Genomic DNA, 19,969 nt, shown 5'->3' on the forward strand with positions numbered 1-19,969 from the left:
TACTCACCTGAAGTATCAGAAAATGATTATTGCTATGAAAAAAGAATTGACTAGCCTGGTATGAAGAAGGAGATAGGTTTATACTTGGTAATATGCCAAGAATGTTAGCAAGTGAAAGTTGAATGCCAACACCTAACCATATTTCTGAAACCTCTACCTATACTAGAATGGAAATGGGGAGTGACTTCATTGGAATTTATTACTGAGTTACCCAAGACTCGAAGACAACACAATTCTATTATGGTTGTGGAAAAAAAATTGTCTCAGACTGACCATTTTATACTTGTTCAATCTAATTATAGAGCTACACAGGTGGCATAAATCTTCATGAAAGAAATTTTCAGACTTCACGGTATGCCAAATATAATTATGTCAAATAGAGATGAAAAATTCACCTCCAATTTTTGGAAGGAATTATTTACTGAGATGGGTATGCAGCTAAGTTTTAGTATCAAGTACAATTCATAGATAGATGGGCAGACAGAAAGGGTCAATCAAATCCTTGAAGACATTCTACACATCTACATAATGAACCAACCCACGAAATGGGAGGACTATATACATTTAGTAGAGTTTTCCTATAACATTAATTATCAAGTGCCACTCAAGATAAGTATTTTTTGGGTTCTATATGCAAGGAAGTGTCATGTCTCTTTAAGTTGGATTTGACCTGAAGATAGGCTTATAGTAGGGTGATAATTGCTATAAGAAATGGAAGAGACGGTCAAAAATATTAGACAAAATCTAAAAGTAATGCAAGACAGAAAAAAGAGCTACGCATATTTAAAAATAAGACATAAAGAATTTCAAGTGGGTGAACATGCATATATTAAAGTACGACTGAAAAAGAGTTATCTAAAATTGTGGAGTTGTTCTAAAGTAGTGCCTTTGTTTTGTGTGTCATTTGAGATATTAGCTAGGGTAGGTATAATGTGTTACTAGCTAGCACTACCAGCGCACATTAGAATTTACAATGTACTTCATGTGTCTCTTTTTAAAAAGTATATACATGATCATGCTCATATAATTGATTGGAATGTTGTACAAGTCAAACCTGAAGGTGAGTTTCTAGTGGTGCCTTTACAGATTTTGTACTTGAGGGAAACTACACTCTAGAATCAATCCATCACCCAAGTTAAAGTGCAATGAAAGAATTTTAGACATTCAAGTGGCCACGTTGGAGATGGAAGATGAAATTAAAGAAGCATTTCCTATGTTATTCCAAGGAAAATTATAGCCTAAAAACACTAAGGATGGTGTTCCCTTTTAAGGGGTGGGGAGGTGTAATACCCTTGGTAAATTTATTTTATGACTTTTATATTAAATATATGGCTAAATATTTAAGTGGGACAAGTGACATAGGTTTATAATATGATTAAACATAATCCATTAAACATAATTATACTCTTTATGTTTTAATAGATAAATATTATTGGTCATTTCATGTTTGATATATATTATAATATATTTTACATCATTTATATAATAATATTTGACATAATTTCTTTGTTTTATCCATTTAGTATATGTCAACCATTTAGGATTTCGATTGACACATCTTAGACTCTTCTAATAATATTTATTACGCTACATGATCTTCACATTTCCTCAGGTCTTCAAGATGGACAAGGATGGAGGTTCCGAAATGTCAACTGAATTCCCTAAATTCCATTAATCAACAATATTATTATATGTAATAACTCATAGATAGGTATGGTCTATTTTGAAATAACATTAAAATTTCACCTTATGATAATATTATAACTCTATAATTGATACACATTAACACACTATTATAATAATATATTATTATCGTTGATACATATGTATAACCGTGTTAACATTGGTCAACCATGTGCACCCCATGGTGAACTTGGTAAAGCCATTTTCACCCATGGTTATACCATGCTCATCCATAATCAATGTTTAAATTTTTTTAATAATGTTAATAATAATATGCCATTAAAAACATTAGCATACAAATGTGGTTCATTATGCTTGACTATGTCGTAGATTGAACACTCTTCAACTTCGTTCTAACATAATTTCCTATTATTATTGATAAGTATAAATAGTGAAATACAACCAACCACATTAGTCAAACAACTTCCATCTTTATAGTAAATGTTTATATAGTTGACCGTGATCAAACTTGGTCAACCCTATGTTTACCATATTTAAAAATAGTCAACCTTGTTCACTCATAGTCATTGTCTATCAACATAATTCGTCCATTTTCTATTATAGTCAACCATGGTTGGTGAAAGTGAAATATTGACATCATTAGTTAACTATGGTCTTCCTTTATCAATCAAAATAAATATTTAAAAATGTTTAATGATAACAACATTAATATTAATAATTTCAACTAATAATAATAGTAATATTAATATCGTGATGTGAGAGTCCTATATAAATCTAGTGAACATTGAAATACGAAAAACATTGTCACAATGTTACATTAGATTACAATTTATCCAATGTTGCAATGCAACATTACAAAATTAGTCAATCACATTTAATAACATGGTTGACTATGGTCGACTATGTTTGACTATGTTTGACAGTCAACATTCTTCAACTTCAATCAAACATAATACCTATTCATACTATTGATTAATATTAATAATAAAATATGTTGTGACACCAGAATGGTATAAACATCTATCCAACATCATATTATGATGAACATTGTCAAATGATATGTTACATTGTAATTTATCGAACTTCACAATGCGATATCACAAAATTAGTCAACCACATTTAATAATTTTGCTGACTATGGTCAACTATGTTGACTATGTTTGAAATTCAACACTCTTCATCTTTAGTCAAACATAATAACCTATTAATATTATTCATTCATATTAATAATCAAATATGTTGTGACATTAGAATGGTACAAAAATGTATCCATAAATCTATCCAATGTTGCAATGTGACAAAAATTGTCGCAAAGTAACAAATATTGTCACAATGTTACATTCATTGGAATTTACCCAATATTGCAATGCGAAATTACAAAAATTAGTCACTCACATGTACTAATGTGGTTGACTATGATAGACTATGTTTGACTATTTTTGATATTCAACTCCATTCAACTTCGATCAAACATAATCGAGTAGTAATATTATTGATTAATATTAATAATTCAACATAGTCAACCACAATAGTAATACATAGTCAAAAAAATTCAACCTTTATAATCAATGTTTAAACATTTAACCATGATCAAACTTGGGCAACCCTATGTCTACCATATTTAAAAATAGTCAACCTTATTCACTCATACTCATCCTCAATCAATGTAACTTGACCATATTCAATTATAGTCAACCATGATTGCCCAAAGTTAAACATTGTAAACCTTACTCAACTAAGGCCATCCTTGGTTAGTCATAATCAAGATTTAAAAATGTTTAATAATAATAATAATAATTCATTTCAATGCAATCATATTATTGATTAATATTAATCATCAAACATGTGATGTCGAAATGGTACAGAAATATTGCCAATGTCACAATTTGACAAATATTATCTCAATCCTAAATTACATTGTAATTTATCCAATCTTGCAATGTGACATTACAAAATTAGTTAACCACATTTAATAATGTGGTTGAATATGGTTAACTATGTTCAACTATGTTTCACAGTCTCATTATTCAACTTTGATCAAACATGATCACTTATTAATTAATATTAGTAATAAAACAGTTTTTCTCGTTGGAATGTTTCATAAATCTATCCAATGTCACAATGTGGCAAACATTGTCGCAATGTGAAAAACATTGTAACAATGTTACATTACGTTGCAATTTATCCAATGTTGTAATGTGACATTACAAAATTAGTCACCCACATTTACTAAAGTGGTTGACTATGTTTGAGTATTTTTTACAGTGAGCCCTCTTCAAACTTCAATAAAAAAATAATTGTCTATTAATATTATTGATTAATATTAATAACTAAACATATTCAACTACATTAGTCAAACAAAATCAACTTTTATAGTTAATGTTTAAATAGTTGACCATGATCAAACCTGGTTAACCCCATGTTTAGCATATTTAACAAGAATCAACCTTGTTCACTCATAATTTTCCTCAATCAATATAACTCAACCATATTCAATTATAGTCAACCATGGTTGACAAAAGTCAAACATTGTAAACCTTAATCAACTTAGGTCATCCTTGACTAGTCAATCAACATTTAAAAATATTTAATAATAATAATAATAATAATAGTACTATTATTATTATGGTTAATCAAAGTCAAACATTGCAAACCTTAGTCAACTAAGTTCAACCTTGGTTGGTCACAATCAAGGTTTAAAATTGTTTATTAATAATAATATTAATATTAATAAAGTTGACTAATAATTATAATATTAAGGTTGAATATATTTTATTTTTTTTGGTAATTTGTCGGTGTTTCCTTTCATTAGTCAAAAAATGTTACATGATCGTCCCATACACTTCAGATGGCCTCAACTGGCCCACTGGGAAACTATCTTTTTTGACCATCAGGTTTCTAAGTACCCACTCCAAAATCTGTATCTACAAGAGTTTCAAAATAACAAAATAAAATGCATCATCATTAGACCATCTATCTGTATTGAGGCTACAAATTAAGGATTCTAGCATGCAACTATAAAAACTACTCATCAGATGAATCAACAAGAGTTGGGTCCCTTACACTAGAGCTCAGTGGGGCTAAAGTTGCAATGCATGGAATGTGTCTCTCAATTCTAGCCATCTTGTTGTCTAGCTAAATAATGTACTTGAATCTCATTTGTTATTGATCACTCCTAAATTTAGCCAAATAATCAAGGATACTCGGCTAATATTGTTGCCTCACTGTCAAATCTATGTCTGGCAAATTTTTAATTTTCCAATATAGAAATAGAGTCTAGACATACAAATTGCATCTTCCTATGGTGTGGCCAGGTGTTGTGACCAAATAACCAAATTCATGGATTAAATCTATATCAGATATTAGTCCCCTCTCATTGGAAACTATTTCTACCATACCTTGAATTACATTTTGTGCCTTAGTGAAAGTGGCCTCACGGTACCTGTTCACACCCTCCCTGCCCTAGGTTTTATCACAACCTCAGCCATGACCCCTAGACCCATGACCATTATTTTTCCCACGACTACCATGTGTGTTGGGCCTTTCCATGACCCGAAGTTGGATAACCTTGAAGATTGTCAATCTGACCTGACTAATTAGCTTGATGTGACTACTGAGAACTGGGAGCTAACCCTTCAAAACAAAATGAGGACTAATGCCTCCTTAAGAATGTAGTGCTCTCTTGCTGAAGTGGTTGTAACCTATTAACATAGAATAACAATATCAAAGAATTTTAATTTTATGTTCAATAACCTTGAGTGCACCTAAAATGGGTTTGTATCATAAAATACAAATAGCTTGACACCTTTCCCCCTCACATGTTATGGGCTGCCAAAGGGAAGGGCTTACTGTGACAGAATCTGAGACCCCACATCTAACAACGATATGATTCTTCCTTCCCTAGGGTTTACTTATAATGATGACATGCGTATTGAACAACATAAAATTGGTCAATTGAGACTCACGCTCCCACATAATTGACTCTCCCTTGGGTTGGACATCAACATAATTATTTATACATGACCACAGAACCAGCATGAGAAATTGAGGAGGTCGAAGGTCGAGTGGACTGGGGGGCGCAGAGCATGCAAATTCTAAGTGTAGGATGACATCACTTCTCAATGACATAGACAAAAATGTCTAGCCCAAAACACCATTCCATATATATGACTAAAATTACTGAGAGATGTTTCAAAGTCACAAAGTCAGACCCACCCATAATGACCTCTAAGACATAAGTATTACAGACATAACCAAAAACCACTCATGCCATTCCCGACTTATAAAAAAATAAAGAGAATGCAAAAAGAAATTGAACCCACAATATCCCAAGAAATTTTCCATAAAAATAAACCATTCGGTGAACACAAGGTCATGCCAAGAGTGAAGACCGACTTCCCAAAGGAATCATACTGGAATTGGCAATCAAGCGTTACAGAAGGAGTTGAAGGAACACACCCACGTAGATATAATATGAAGCTGAACCACGAGACTATAGCCTCTTCTACATGGTTGATCCTCCTCATAAATCTTCCCCTCTTCCCCACCACCTATGGATTAGGCTTGTTAATTAACCGTAGTGTTTCCATCCAAAAAATGGTGAAATTTTCTAGTTTAGACCAATTCTAGCATCTTCTCTATACCATAGGAAGTACAAAAAATTTCATCAACATCTAAACCTTAAGACATCATGTGCATATGCTTATGTGTGGGTGGCCATGCCACCCCCTTAATTCAATTATCATCGTCATTGAGAATTACGTATTTGGCATGGATCACATCAAATCCCTACTGCCTCTAATCACCCCCATCAGGGAAAGGTTGACCATATTATTATTATTATTGTTGTTATTATTATTATTATTATTATTGTTGTTGTTGTTGTTGTTGTTGTTATTCAATATATTATTAATAGTTGACCATGATCAGACATTGTCAATGGTAATAATAATAATAATATATGTTTCACCAGCCTTATTTAGAAACCCTCATAATATTAATATTATGGTTTATTATAAAGTCTTAATATGTCATAATATATTAGGGCATATGAATAAATTTTAATATTTAACAATTTAATAGTGATGATATTAATATTAATAAAGTTGACGAGGTAAAAGGAAAATTTAATGTTGCCCCTCTACTAAGATTTCTGAGAGGACAAATTTACAGGACAGGCTCTACCATCCATGAGGGTTTTGCTTTAGGGTTTTATCACTGGTCACCATGGCGGGGTACGAAGGAGGGAGATTGGCTCCATCCTGCAGTAAAGTGGTTGCAGACAGAAGCAAGGGAGTTGGATCGCATCGCTTCAAGAAACCAACAGAGGTGGTAACAGAGGCTAAGAATATAGAAAAATCAAAAACTATCAAACCTCAAGGACATGAAGAGAATCATGAGGAAGCTAGTAAGGAGAAGAGGATAGAGGTTAGCAGTCCGAAAGTTGCTCTTATGAGTACATCAGGGGTCTGTAAACCCAAGTCGACCACTATTCCTCGAGTCGTTTTAAGTGACCCAGCACTGCAGGTACACAGAGACCACATGTCAGTGTATGCTATTATTTGTAAATCTATGGAGATTTGGCCGACGGAGAAGGCTTTGCAAGCATGCATAAGGAGCCACTGGAAACCAAATGGGGAAATTGACCTTCACCTTGGGTCCAAGGGTTTCTTCACGGTGGTGTTCACAAGCTTAGAGGATAAAGACAAAGTGTTCAAGGGAGGACCCTATTTTTATGCTTCTGCAGGCCTTTATATGAGACCATGGGTAATGAACTTTGTCCCAGAATGAGAAACTTTCACCTTGGTACCAGTATGGATAAGACTCTATTCCCTTCCTTTATATTATTGGCTGTCGGAGTCTCTAGAGGCTATCAGCAACAAGCTAGGACATTTTATAAAGATCTCAGATGCTACTCTAAGAGGAAAATACACTTTCATCGCTTGGATATGTGTGGAAATGCACTTATTTGGGGCACTTCCAGATGCAATCATTTTAGAAGTGTATGACGAGGAATGATTGTAGGCGGTGGACTATGAACACGTCCCATTTAGGTGCTGTAAGTGTCATGAGCACAGGCACCTATACAAGGACTGCTCATTGAACAAGATAGAGAGCATTACGAAAGCCACTATAGGCAAGGATCCCGAAGGTTTTACTAAGGTTAAGGGTAAAGGGAAAGGAGGCAAGTGGTACCAAAAGAAAATTAATGAAGACAGACAATCGAGTTACAATAGTTTCAAGATCTTAGAAGAAGAAGTAGAAAACAACGGGACAAACCAGGAATCGGAGAATATTCCCACTGAGAAGGAAAGTGATACTAATATGGAGGATATACCAGAAAACAACAAACAAAAGGATGATATGCCGAGCATTATGGAGCTCAGTAGGGACCACGAGATGACCCCAAGTGAGGCTAGAACGGAAGACCATGAACTGCAGGAGATTCTAGAGAGGGAGAATTTAGATCTAGAAACGTTTCTAGAGCAGGGAATCACTAAAGGGATTGACTCTCTGCCAAAAGAGGAGTTTGACAGGGTTCAACAACTCTTCCTCTGGAGATCACAAATGAAGTGTTCTGGAGTCAAAAGAAACCATGATAGCCAGGAGAATATGAGAGTGAAAATGGTGGAGGATACACCGATGCATTTTTCCAAGAACCCAGGTAGGAAAAGGGGAAGAAAAACACAAAATGAGTTGTTGACTAAATGTGGGAAACTTATGGTTAACTGAGGTAAGATGAGGGATCTTACTAGTTACTCCCTTACAGACCTTTCTTCATGAAGCTTGCAACTTGGAACATTAGGGGTTTAGGAGTTAAAAGGAAACAAAGAACTCTTAGCAGTAGAATGAAGGAAGAAAATTCAGATATGGTTTTTATTCAGGAAACAAAATGTTTGATGGATAAGATCAGAGAGATACACAGTGAATGGTTAATCAAGTATTAGTAATTAGAGGGTAAAACGAATAACTCGACAGTTTGGATTCATACTCTATAGGATCCTCAAAAGCTTGGAATCCTAGATGCTAAAGCTTCTAGGAACTATCTATCATTGGTGATTCAACCTTTGGGTGATAAGGAGATCTACATGATCACTAAAGTCTACAATCCTAAAAAACTAGAAGACAAACTTAAGCTTCTCACCTCCCTTGAGAAGCTGAGAGAGAGATATCCTGATATGTCGTGGATTTTGGCTCGGGATTTCAATATGATCAGATTTATTACAGAGAAAAAAGGCAGTACCAGAAAACTAGGCATAGATTCCATTGCCTTCCAGAACTTCAGGAATAACATGGGGCTAGTAGACACTGAAACAATAAATGGAACTTTTACTTGGAATAATAGGAGGGGAGGGGTTTCTCAAGTCGCCTCTAAACTAGATAGATTCATAATCTCAGAGGACCTCTTTCTCAAAAGCCTTGATATGTCAGCTTCAATCCTTCCATTCAGAGGCTTGGACCATTGGCCTATCCAGCTTGAAGCCACTTTCATGGGTACACCAAGGAACAAACCTTTTAGATTTGAAAATGTCTTGCTCTCTCACCTTGACTTCACCAACAATATTGACAAATGGTGGGCTGAAGATATGCCCATCCAAGGCACTGAAATGTTCATGTTGCAGCAAAGGCTTAAACACATCACATCTTGGCTTAAAGATTGGAACAAAAAAGAGCTGCGAATATTTTTAAAGCCAAAACAGAAGTTGAGCAGAAACTCCAGGAGATTAATCAGATCATCATCTCATAAGGTTTTACCAAGGAATGGAAAATTCAAGCTGACTCTCTTCAGAACGAATGGGACGATCGGTGCATGCAGAGGATATTTTCTTGAGATAGAAATAGAGGGTACAATGGATTAGAGAAGGAGAAAGAAACACAAAGTTTTTTCATAGATCAACCTTGGATCACAGATCTCATGACATAATTTCAAAACTTAAATATTTTCAAGGGAAAGAGCTCATCTCTTACAAAGAAATGGAATCTGTCCTAGTTCAAAACTTCCTTAGCATAGAAGAGGAGCCTCTCATTGACAGATCTCGGTTCATTAAAAAATTCACCAAGTTCATTCCTAAGATTGTAACTAGGGAAGACAAACACAATCTTAACAGGCCAGTGTCTGAAGAGGAGGTTACTAAAGTTATCAATGACATGCAAAATGGGGAAGTTCCTGGTCCTAATGGCTTCAATGTGGACTTCTTCAAAGCTTGTTGGAAAATAGTTAAACAAGATATTGTTGATGTTGTGGAATATTGTAGAAGATCCAAAACTATTTTGAATGATCTTAATGCCTCTTTCATCCAAAGTAGGAAAAAGCTATGACACCGGATAGATTCAAATGCATAGCCTTATGTAATGTACAAAATTATTTCCAAAGTGATCGCTAACAGAATCAAGCCTCTTCTTCCTGCTCTCATCTCAGAGGAGAAAATTGGATTTGTGGAAGGAAGACAGATTCTCAACAACATCATACAAGCTCATGAGGTGGTACACTCTCTTAAGAGCAATAAGCAAGCTGGTATGATCATGCAGCTTGACCTAGCGAAAGCATATGATAAGCTAAGCTGGTCTTACATCAGGGCAGTGCTAAGAGCTTATGGCTTCGACCACAACTGGATAAGATGGGTTATGGCCCTTGTATCCATGGCCAGCTTCTCCATTCTTCTTAACGGCTCTCCCTCTAGAACCTTTATGCCTTCTAGGGGTCTCAGACAAGGGGATCCACTCTCCCCCTTCCTCTTTGTTCTCATGATGGAAGGGCTAGGCAGAGCGATCAAAATGGAAAATTCTGAAGGAAGAATCTAGGGTCTGAAACTTACTCTGGATGGTGCTACTTCTACTCATCAACAATTTGTTGATGACACAATGCTGCAGGGCATTCCTACGGTCAAGGAAGCTAGAGCTTTCAAAGAAATCCTGAATGAATTTGCATTGGTTGCTGGTACAGAGGTAAGCCATGAAAAATAAAGGGTGTTCTTTTTTAACACTGACATTTCTATTCAAACGAACCTCACCAGAATTCTTGGGTTTCAAAGGGATCAATTACCTTCTAAGTACCTTGGAATGCCTCTTACTGAAAAACCTCTGAGCAAGGGAGTGTGGGAGCCAGAAACTAATAAACTTCAGGACAAAGTCAGGAAATGGACCTACAGGTCTTTAAATTTGGTAGGGCGTCTTGTGCTTACTAAGGTTGTCTTGCAGGCTATACCCATTTTCATGTTTGCAGCTCTTCCTGCTCCTAAAGGAGTTATTCAACAAATCAAGAGTATTCAACAAGATTTTCTTTGGGGCAAAGGGGAAGAGAAACAGAAGTGGGCTTTTGTAGCTTGGGACAAGATCTATAAACTTAAGGCCCATGGTGGTTTGGAGCTTCATGACCCTAATATCCTCAGAAAAGTTTCGGGAACCAAACTTTCGTGGAGGTGGCTCAAGAAATTGGCCACCCCTTGGGCCAAGCTTTGGAGGAAGAAATATACAAATAATTGGCAACAGAGGGATCATATCCGAATGTCAGGTCTCATCAAGGGCTACCACATTTGGAACCTTGCTTGGGAGAATAGAGCCATTATCCAGAAGCATAGTTTCTGGGAGATCCGAGCTGGGGACCTTGCATGGCTTTGGGAGGATAACTGGTAGCATGAACCAAATTTGTTTAGGAAAAAACTAACCGCTCTAAAAAATGACACTGACAACAAAGGTTTACTTATGGTAAGTGACTTCTGGGATTAGGAAAGGAACAATGGTAAATGGAGAATGTGGAAGGATGTTGGTTATAGTGAAGAGAGTCCTTTGAAGGCCCAAGCAGATTCTCTTGCTCTTGACTTGGAGTGGAGGAAGATTTTGGTGTCATCCTCATCTAACAAACTGAGATGGGGTCAAAACACTGAAGGAACCCTAAACCTCAAAGAAGATAAACTCATGGCACTAGGTTTTGATTATCCAAACCCTGATCAGGTTTGGAATGACCTTTTGCAGAACTCACAATGGATGAAAATCAAGTTGATTATGTAGTTGGTTCACCAAAAGGAAATTCTCACATGGGAGAATCTTCTGAAAAGGGGCTTTGTTGGCCCATCCAAATTCCATCTATGTGGCTTACAAGAGGAGACGATGGAACATTTACTAAACCTCTGCCCCGTCACCTCTACCTTGTGGGATTAGGCGGCCTCAGTCTTCAGGCAAACTGACAGGGACAGAATCAGCATCACCAACACTTTGAAGAATTAGAGGAAATATTTTTGAGGTAATGAAATCATTAACAAGGCTTGGACTCTAGTTCCAAGCTTTATTATCTAGGATCTCTGGAATGAACGCAATGGCAAGATTTTCAAGAACAAAATAGGCTCGACCCAGAACATCATTGTCCAAATTTTACAAAAGCTCAGAGATACAGTAGGAGCCCTTATGTGGAAAACTCCTGAGGACCCTCCTTCGCCTCAGGATGCTCGCATACTGCTACAATTGGGTCTCCATTCTCTGGGTCCCCAAGGCACTATCAAGGGTGTGAGAAAAACAACTGCTGGTAAAGATATCTGGCAGCATCCTCCTCATGGCTTTTTGAAAATCAATATAGACAAGGACCTATAAGGGCAACCCAAGGATGGCTCGATTTAGTGATGTCATAATAGATGAGCAGGGGCGCATAAATGATATATTCATAGTCATTTGGGGACTGCCACTAATAACATGGTGGAGCTCATGGCCTTAGAGCAGTGCCTGGAAATCCTGATGGAGTCAAATTTACACAACGCCATCATTGAAGCTGACTCTGAATTGGTCATTAATGCGGCTAAAAAAATGTGTAATCAAGTGACACCTAGAAAAGTGTCAAAACATTAGAGGCTCTCGTAGGTCTTTCAGCATATTCATTCCCACTTAAGAACCCTGAGAACCATCAGCTTCATTCATGTGCAAAGAAAAGCCCATATGTTAGCTGATCATCTGGAAAATGAAGGAGTCCTATATAAGAAAAGCTATATTTGGTACGACTGGGATTCTATACCCTCTGGTAAACTGCGTGATGATTGTCAATGACAGCCAGCCAAAGACATGGCATACTTCCAGACCATGAATAATGAGCAGGAGGAAGACTAGCGGAAGTAGGAGATATTATCCCTCCTCCCTCTAATCACCCCCATCAAGGAAAGGTTAACCATATTATTATTATTCTTATTATTATTACTCAATATATTATTAATAGTTGACCATGATCGGGCATTGTCAACCAGAATAATAATAAAATATAGGTTTGACCAACCTTTTTTAGAAACCCTCATAATATTAATATTAGGGTTTATTATTAAGGTTTAATATGTCATAATATGTTAGGGCTTATGAATAAATTTTAATATTTAATAGTTTAATAGTGATGTTATTAATATTAATAAAGTTGACGATGACTAATAATAATAATCATAAGGTTGACTATCTTATTATTATTATTATTATTATTATTAGTATTATTATTATTATTTACAATTATCTAATCTGGTCAACCCTATGTTTCCCATATTCAACAATAGCCAACCTCTCATTCAAAATATTCCATTATAGTCAACCATGATCAGCCTTTGTCAATAAAGGTTAACCTTAGTTGGTTATAGTCAAGGTTTAAATATGTTTAATAATATTAATATTAATATTAATAAAGATGATTACTAACTATATTAATAATAATAATAATATCAATATCAATATTAAGCCTCACTATATTATTATTATTAGTATTGTGTGATTAAATATATGATTAATAATACTAATAGTAGTAATATTATTATTACTATTAATATTAATAACATAAATATTAGTGGTATTGATGTTAATAAGGTTTATCAATAATATTAATATTACGATTTGTGAAAGAGGTTTAATATTTAATAATAATATTAGGGTATGTGAATAAGGTTTAATATTTTATAATAATATTAAGGGTCTATGAATGTTCTAGGGGGAGAGCTCAATTAGTGATTGAAGTAATGTAAAATTTGTGGAAACTGAGACATCCAAGGTTCAAATTCCCCCAGTTGTGACCCAATTTACAGAGAGTAGAACAAGTCATAAACCCCTATAGATTTACTAGTAGTTACGTGTGAGGCGGCTACTTGGTTCCTCTAGGATACAAAAAAAAAATATTAGGTTCTATGAATAAGGTTTAATAAAGTTTAATAATAATAATAAAATTAAGGTTGACTATATAAAGTGACCACATTTGGCTATGGTCACCATGTTTGATTATGGTTGACCATAGTCAAGAATTATAACCTGTAGATAACTATGGTCAACATGATCAACCATCATCACCTATAGTTTACTTTGTTCATAATGGTTGACAATAGTCAACTATGGTTAACCATCAACCATAGTTAACCATCATAAGCCACCGTAAACAATGGTCAACCATAACCAACCATCGTCATCTCTGATTGACCATAGTCAACCTTGGATAATAATAGTCAACACATGTTCAACATAAAAAAACCATGGTCAATCATGGTTAGAATTGTCAAACATGTTCAATCTCGGTCAATAAAAGTTATAATGAATGTAACATTATTAAATTAATGCAACATTAATATGTTGTTACATTAATCGTTAACCATTCTCAAACTCTGTCAACCTTGGTGATGTAGGCCAAGGGGATCTTTTAACACACATATGGCGAGAGCTTTAGAAAACAATCATATTCAAGCCTTATATATATATATAGATATAGATCTCAAAAGGAGTGAAAGGAGTATTATACTCAAAACCACGAGATCAAAAAATTATGATATAGCCACCGTAGCCAAGACCACAATATGTGTGCACAACCTATCAAACATCAGCCTAGCGCTTACAATAAAATTCACACAACCATGTCCATGACCAAAACTTTAGCCCATAATTTTTTCATTTTATGCACGATCTGTGGCACCGGTGCTTACAGTAGAGTGCTCATATGACCACACTCTGGACCATTAACTCAGCCCTCGGTGATTTTGTACTATGTAAACCCGGTGGGAACGTACCAAGTTTCTTGCTTGCATTTATGGGGAAATAAATCTATGGGATGGGAATAATTCCCATCAAATGTAAATTATCTAATTTCCCATCAAGTGTTGACACTGGCGACAAAATTTTGTCCCAACATTTTATCAACCTCCACTTGCGATGACCTTTCGGGATGGGTAATTCGATGACAATTGTAGTTTTCCTCTCCATCACTCACCTCCAAAGAGTCTATATGGGTGATTTCAGATAGAGTTACCCTAACGATTTGAAACGTAGTCACTCGTAAGAACTTTGGTAAACTAATCGAGATTTACTAATTCCCCTTCATCACTAAGTCAACCATATTCAACCTTGGTAAACCTCATCAATCATGATCAAACTCATCAACCCTCTTCAACCATTGTCAACCATGGTCAATAAGTCAACACCACACACATCATCCATCAACTAGCACAACCGCATTAGTAAATTCGATTGATATACACTCATGGATGTATGAAAATGAAATTGATTGATGTATATCAACCACACTTACTAATGTGGTTGTGCTAGTTCACCATGATGAAACTTGGTCAACCCTCTATTTACCATGGTTAACAATACTCAACCTTCTTCACTCAATGTATACCATAGTTAATGTAACTAAATTATATTGAATTAGAGTCAACCATGGTTTAAAAAAGTCACTCAAGGTCAACCTTTTTCGGTCATAATTTAAAAATGTTTAGTAATAATAATATTAATAAAGGTAAGGTTAGCATTAATGTCTACTAATAATAATAATAATAATAATAACAATAATGTTGACTATATTATTATTATATGATTTAATGTATTAGTAATAGTTGACCATGATAAAAATCACTCAACCATATAATAATAATATTATAAGGTTGACCAACCTTATTCACAAGCCCTAATAATAATAATAATATGCTTTGTGATTAAGGTCCAATATTTAATAATGTTTAATAATTATGATACTAATAGTAATAATAATATTAATATTGTTAGAAACCTTCAGCACTACAGACAAGGGGGTGAATTAGTAGTATATCTTGATATATATCTTTACCGATTTTAACTTCAACTGAATCACAACTTAGTTTACAACACCTCATAATGTATTAACAACCAATAACATATGTGTAAATATTATCATATGAGCAACAAAAATAATATGCATAAAATCATGTAAACATCAATGCATGAATCATAAGCCATAAGAAAGACATCAAAACACAAACGCAAATCATCATCCAATGACTATAAAAATTAATATTTCTACTCGAAACCCTTTCAGGAAAAAAAAAAAAAAAACCTTGTTGTTGTTGTGCTGTGATAAATCTTCTATTATGTCAAACAATAGTATTTTACATAGATTGTTAGAAGCCACCAACTAGGAGACTCGACCTTGAACAATAGCTAGCCTGTCATTACAGACTAGTTGGGTCAATCCAAAAAATACAGAGAGTTGATGACCATCAAATGTTCCAACTACCACTGGGCAGAAAGAACCATTTTTGCAACACTGCTACTAACAACCATTAGCACGGAATCACTGCTCCAACTTAGCAAGAACCCATTCGTCAGAGGTCACTACTCTACAACTCTATGTGAACCTTGATTTCATTGATTTTTATATTGGACCACCAAGACACTATGATCAATAATTCTCAGTTTTGTAATATCAAACCCCAACAACAAGACATCTCAAAAACTCAATAATAAATAAGTTGATCGATACATACAACTAGCAGCAAAACACTCTACCATCAACACTCATAAATCAAACTACTCATGGCCATACACACCACCATCAACACAAACTGAAAATACATCAAACCCTCAATAAATCAACAACATAAAATAGTGTGGAATTATACCATATGCACCAACAACCCTGAAAAACGAATGTCAAATAATACTATAGACGTAATCCTCAATCCATGTTCTTCTATCAACCTTTTAAACAACACATTTAGCCTTTGATTTTTCTATGCTATGAATCTAATATGAAAAATGATTTTTTTTCTTTAATACTCTTTTACAAGCCTTTGACCTGCTAACTCCGCTACCATCTACGCACATAAATTGATGTATCGTTTCTCACCAATATGGTTGGATCATTGTTCCTCTCTACAATCCTCTCTCACTCTCAATCACACAAACCAGCTTGTTAACAGTGTTAGATCTAGCCAACATACAGGGGATCTTTTGGATATGAAATCCCAATTAGAATTCACATCATTTGTTATGGGAGTCCCATCCAGAGTTATGACCCGACTGCCATTAACTTAAAGATTTTCCTTGGCTTGAATGATTAGCATGAGAGAGTAGTGTGCATGTACTTTTGAATGAGCAAGAGAGTATGCCTTGTGATATGTTCAATTGTAAATGGATGAAGGTTATTTTGCTAGAAGGAACAAAAATGAGTTTCTAAACGAAAATTAATAGTATTAATATAGTAAATACACATGTACATAAACAAGGAATAATTGTTAGTCATGAAGAAAAATAGTTCACATAGATGCCACGATCATTATAACAATCACAACACATTTCAAACAAGTTGATCACCAAAGCCTCCAAAATAGTTCAATTTCATTAGTACATATGTAAGCCAACATAAACTGCAAAAATTTGAAGAGTAGTCTCAAAACAAGATACATGAGTACATTGAACACCACTATCTTGAATAGTGGAGCGTTGGAGACACCACTTTCTCTCCAAAAGAACTATCTCTATCTCTCTAATGCCTTGTGGCAGAAGCGAACGTGATTTTTCTTTTCCTTGAGTAATAAGGTGTGTTTTATAACTAGAGGAATGACCTTTCATATCCTCATGACTCTTAAGTTTCTCATATGACTTTCCAACTTCTTATGAGCTTTGGAGTTCTCTATAAATCTTGTAATTCTAAATGAATTTTGAACTTCTTCATGGATTTTGGAATTACATGTGTCTTTTGGAGTTCTACATGTGGCTCTTTTCTCCATATATGACTCTTGGAATTCCACATATTTTCTTTACAATGATTACATAGCTACATCATCATTTCCACATCATCATGAGGTAACAACATGACAAGTCACTAACATTGATGACCTGGAATCATAGTGACTAATGAAATGAACTTTATTGAGATGTCATAATTCTACCACTTGTATCTTCAATCTTACATGCAACTTTCATGTTGTTGTTGCCTTTACCATCCAAAGGGTGTCGGATCATATGGAGTCTTTATGAGTTACTTTGATCATCAAGATTCCAATGTTCTTCATCTCGTGTCATTATGTGTTCCTCAATCTTGAATACTTCCTCAAGTTTCTCCCCTTTGACAAATCTCCTCATGCATCCTTGCCATGTTTTTCTAGAACACCTACGACTAAGATCACTCATGGAAAGAAAACAACTGCTCAAAAACCTCTTATTCTAACATGTTTTAGGAAAATTTTCTGATCATTGCTCATTAATGCACTTGAGGATAGACGAGAAAGCTTTATGGATGCAAGGCACACTATCAAGGGACAAGGGTTGGGTAGCTTAAGGCTTGAGGATGCACTATGCACTCAACTGAGAAGAACAATATTGAGAGAGGGCACAAGGCGTAAGTTGACAGATGAAGGGGGTTAAATGAGTCTTCCTGATGTGCCATCTGCTCCAGTGGAAATCCTAAGTCACGAGGAGGACGCGGGATGCAGCGTGAAGGTTGAAGTAGGGGTTCACTGTTGATGTTCCATGCGCTCAACTAAGGGCTTGGTGAGGGTGCAAGGCACATCCCAAAGACGGAAGGAAAGCTCGACTATTGACTGATGATGCACCATACACATGGCTTAGAAAGAGACTCAATTTAAGGCACAATTCAAAAAGGGAAGGAGTGGTTGTTTATTCACATTGTGCTATCTTCTTTTGGGAGGGTGTAGGGCGCCATTAGAACAAGGAAGGGATCCCAACTCAACCTTAAGACAAGCTTAGATTGTTTTTTAGAAAAAATATAGGAGACATCAATGAACAATTATAGTATTATCAACTGAAGAAATATGGAGCATATATAAAGAAATTGTAGCAAATAATGAAGCAATTGAGAGAGTATATAATTTGGAGGAAAAAAAAAAGAAAATCCAAAATTGTAAAAGATTTGTGTCATTGTAAGCCTAGCTAAGACATCGACTAGTAGGCATGTTTAAGTGATGATTGATTTAATTTCTATTATAATCCTAGCAGACATAGTTGGGTCATGTTTAAGTTATGTTGAGCCATACAATTGTAATTAAGGGAGAGTGTTGGAAATACCTAAATTACTCCCGCATACAGTGCGGTCTATATTAAGAGTGTGAGTTAATTAGAGTCACTATGAGTTAGTTCGATCTCAATTATATTTGGAAAAACCTAATTTATTGTGAGTTTGCATAACAAGTTAGTCTGAGTTGAGTAAGTCAATTATAAATAGCATGATTGCATATTTAGTAATTTAAGGATTTATATACTAGTGAGTGGGTCATTGCGAGATGTATGAGGCGAAAAGAGCCAAGATTCATCGCTCAGTGACTATGTATGTGAGAAGGTTTTGTTAATAGAAGCATGCTTGTGTGATAATTTGTGTTTCCTCCTGTCTACACTTCCATCAAAAACTCAAAAATTCTTTCTTTTCGATGAAGTATGAAAGACATGAGTGACTAAATACTAGATAGATCTAAACAAAACATGCAAAAAAGTTACACAAAGGGCAAGAAGAAATACAAGAGTTCGCCTTGAATAATGAAAACAAGCAAATACAAGCGGCTTTGTTTAAAAACCATTGATAAAGCCATAATTCTAAATTACTTAGAATCCAACCATCAATTTTTTATAATCATTGTTTGGAGCTAGTAACAGTGATTCCCACTCATCTTGAAAAGCTTCCCATGGATTAAATCTCATCATCCCATCACTTCTTTGTAGACAACAGACATGGCCTATGAATTCAAAATGTGCATCACCCTCGTTTATAAAATCAAGAAAAACAAATTTCCATGAATGTACTAGAACTTCGATCGCGTGAAAGATTAAAAGATGACACAAACCAACATATAAAAAATATAATATAAAAGAGGAAAGCACAGACTTATCAACCATGGCCATGCTTAACTTAAATTTAGTCAAAAAGAAAATTTCCAAACTCCTTCAAATGACAAAATCTTGACCTACTGACGTAGACAAGAATCATCACAGAAAAAATCCATGCCTAGCTTAAATTTAGTCAAAAAATAAAATCCTAAACTCCTTCAAATGACAAAATCTTGACCTACTCATGTAGACAATAATCGTCATAGAAAAAATCCCCATAGTCTCGCCTCAC

This window comes from Pinus tabuliformis, chromosome 8 (genome assembly GCF_031772625.1).
Source record: "Pinus tabuliformis cultivar Carrire ecotype Pingquan chromosome 8, CPIR1, whole genome shotgun sequence".
Lineage (NCBI taxonomy): Eukaryota > Viridiplantae > Streptophyta > Pinopsida > Pinales > Pinaceae > Pinus > Pinus tabuliformis.